Raw genomic sequence first — 3,919 nt, 5'->3', positions numbered from 1 at the left:
TACCACATCGTGCAAAAGTTTATAACGATTTTTTGTTTAAAAAAGGGGGGAGGGGGGGGGGAAAAGGAAAATCTCTTTTGAAAAGTCTATCAAAGTATTAGTAAATTTTATTACACTAGAGACATCTAGGGACGAAGTAAGGATATAACAAATCTTTTGTTTTAAAATGTGAAAAAGAAAAAAAAATGGAGTAACGAAAACTTTTTTTTTTTTTACAAACAAATAATCCAATGGCGGATCTCCATATTTTTTATTTTGAATTTTAATTACTCGAGTAATAAAATAAGTAAAATTTTATTTATTAAGAATTTTTTATTAGGTAATTCGAAAACGCATTTTAAAAAATGAATCTATTAAAATAACGTCGAGTAATAAAAGATAAGAAGAGAAAATTTTATTATCGTAATTTTCTTTTTTTTTATGTAAATCCCCATCTATTATTATTATCATCATCACATCGACACAAAATTTCTTATGATGTGAATTGACAAGGGCAAGAAAAAAATTTTCCTTTTTCCTTTTTTTTTTTTTTTTTTTCTAAAAAGAACATTCTGGAAAAATTCCAATCGAATTAGATGCGATTGTAAAATTTGGCAAAATCACACACCGCAAAAGCTTTAATAAAAAGGAAAATTTTTCTTAAAATTCCTTGCGAAAAAGTTAATTAAAACCTTAAAAGGTTAATTATTATTATTATTATTAAATTTTGAGATGTATGTTTTTTTTTATCAGTCAGGTATGAGTTGATTGACCTTTTAAGTTCTTCTCATTAAAATGGTTTTTATAATCGCTATGAAATTTTTGAACCCAAAACCACTAAAGAAACTTTATTAATAGGATTTATTATTATTATTATCGGAGTTTTCCGAAAGAATTTTCATTGAAAAAAAAGAAAATGTGTTGTTTTTCTTCGGTAACCAATATAATAAAAAAAAAAAAATACGCCGTTATAATAATAATAATAAAAATAAATGGATAACTTTCTCTATGAATAAAATTTCGAGTTAACGTCGACGCCATTTTTTTTTTTTTTTTTAAATTTAAATATATGAATACGCGTGTGCGTGTGTGTGTGTTTATAAAAGATGAGATGTTCGAGAAAAATGCGAATTTTTAACGTAATAATAATAATAATAATATAATTCAAAGTTAATTAATTTATATTTTAACCGTGGATCGTAAAAAAAAAAAAAAACGGAAAATTTCGTTTTCATTTTTTTTTTTTTTTTAAAGGCAATAAAAAAAAATTTTTTTCCTTTTTTTTTTATATTATGCATAAAAAAAAAAAAAAGTTAATAAAAATAATTTTTTTTTTTTATGTTGGGTAAACATAAAATAAATATTAACGGGAGTAAAAAAAATAAATACGTTAACCTTATCAAAAACAGATGATGATGATGATGATGATAACAAAATAAAGTTGAAAAAAATAATAAAAATGTTAGCAAAATAAAATAAAAAAAAAAAAACCGAAATCAAAATTTTTCTTTTAAGTTTTATCATTATTATTTAAAAGTTTTCGTTATTTCACCTGAGGGGGGAGTGGGAGAGAAGAGTGAAGAAGGGAGGAAAAGGTGGAGGAGGTGGAGGAATACACCAATAAGAAATGAATAATTACCGTGATATTTTTCAAACCATTTTGCCAAAAAAAAAAAAAAAAAAAAACGAAATTTTCCAATTTCCAACGAATCCTTTTATTATTAATAATAATAATAGTAATAATAATAATAATAATAATTATTATTATTATTATTATTATTTTAATTATTAATTTTTAACAATCAATTATGTAATTAAAAATATATATATATATATAGTATGACACAAACATTAGAAGAAAACAAATTGAAAATATTAAATTTTTCCTTTTTTTTTTTTTCATTCTGAGAAATGATTCATATAAATTATTTCCCCCCTCTCTCCCTCTCTCTCTCTCTCTTTCTCTCTTTCTCTCTCTCTCTTAAGCTTTCAGTCTAAACAAAATTAAATTTTTTTTTTTTTTATTATTATTTGTTTTTTTTTTTTTTATTTCGTTGTCTTTCTTTTGACCTTTTCACATTTTATTATTTTACATTTTTTTTTGTTTTTTTTTAAATTAAATTTTTTTTTTTTAAAAAAATCCGTTTTGATTTTTTCTATTCTTTTCTTTTCTTTTAATAAAAATTCATCACGTATCGAAAACAATAATAATAATAATAATAATAATAATAATAATAATAATAATAATATGGATGATTCGTCACTAAAAAGCGAAGTGAAAAAAGAAAATGATCAAAAGTAATTTGGATGACCTCCAAAATGAAACAGAAAGTTGATTAGAGAAGTTGTTATTGTTGTTGTTGTTGTTGCTGTACAGTTTAGGGATGAAAATAATTCCATAAGGATGACGTTGGATGTAGGGATAATGAGTTGAAGGAAGGAAAAGGGGGAAAAAAAGGGAGAAAAAAAGGAAAAAAGTCATACGACGAACAAAATAAAAGTTTTCCTCCTACTAATTGAAAAAAACTTCTTTAAAAAATTTTCCTTTTTTCCTTTTTTTTTTTTATATAATTAATTGGTAGTAAAGCAGAAGACAGATTTTTTTATGAAATCGTTATCAGTGTTATCACTCTCTCTCTCTCTCTCATCTTAACGTGTGTGTGACGTATGCATACATTTTTTTTTTTTTAAACGTAATAAACAAATGAATGAGTAAATCGAATTTTTTTTAAAATTTATTGTAAAGATAATAATAATGATAATAATAATAATAATAATAATAATGATAATGATAATAATAATAATAAATATTCTGATGAGCAAAATGTCATATAACGGTTATATATTATATTTGAAATTAAATATTTTTTATTTATTTATTTTTTTTAATAAGTTTTAAATTACATTTTTTTTTTTTTTTTAGGGGATGAGAGAGGAGGGAATTTTCTTAAATTTCTGCGTGACTTTTTTATTTTTTATCGCGTTGGTAACAATGATTACAAATAAGGAGGATTTCGATAATGTGTAACAAAAAAAAAAAAAATTTTTTTTTTTTAAATTACACGCTTTACGTGATGTTAATAATAAATAAATAAAATTTTTTTTCTATCCGGATGATTTTTAAATAGTTTCAAAACGTTTTTAAAATATAATAAAAAATTTGTTAAAAATGGCGGTTCAAAGAGAGAGAGAGAGAGAGAGAGAGAGAGAGAAATTGATGAAATTGATTTGAAGTTGAAAAAAAAAAAAAAAAAACATACGTTTCCGAAAAAGCTAATGTAATTTTAGAAAAAATTGAGGGGGAGAAAAGCCTTTTTTTTCATTCTTTCTTTCTTTCTTAGTTTTCCGCTTTTTTACTTCCGGGCAATCTTTTACAAAAACTTCCCCTTAATAAGTTGTCTAATTTAAACGGGGGGGGGAGAGGGGGAAGAAGGAGAGAAAAATAAAAAACCTGGAAAAATAATCAGTTTTACAATTCGATTCTCTTTAAATAAAAAAAAAAAATTTTTTTCAACAAATTATTTATTTACTTATTTTGAAAAACGCACATACGCACACACGCACAAAAACAAAATGGCGTCTTTTACATACAATTTTTTTTTTTTAATTACGAAAAAAATTACTCGTAACATTTCAAAAGGCTTACGTTATTATCATTATTATTACGTTGATAATAACATTTTCTTTAGGTTTCCAAAAAAAAAAAAAAAAAAAAAATTATTTTTAAGGTTAATAATAAAAGCATTAATAATAATTAAAACAAAAAGGAAAAAAAGGAAAAAAAGTTTAAAAAGAATGAAAGGAAAAGAAAAAGAAAAGAAAAAAAAGAGTCACGAAAAGAGCTTTTAAAACAAAAACGAAAAAAAAAAGGTGCGTTATTGAATTTATTTATTAATTAATAACTCTACCGGATTCTATTTTTTTTTTTAAGAAAACATAA

The sequence above is a fragment of the Pediculus humanus genome, genomic scaffold (genome assembly GCF_000006295.1).
Source record: "Pediculus humanus corporis 1103172107507 genomic scaffold, whole genome shotgun sequence".
NCBI lineage: Eukaryota > Metazoa > Arthropoda > Insecta > Psocodea > Pediculidae > Pediculus > Pediculus humanus.
This window is presented reverse-complemented; position numbering follows the sequence as displayed.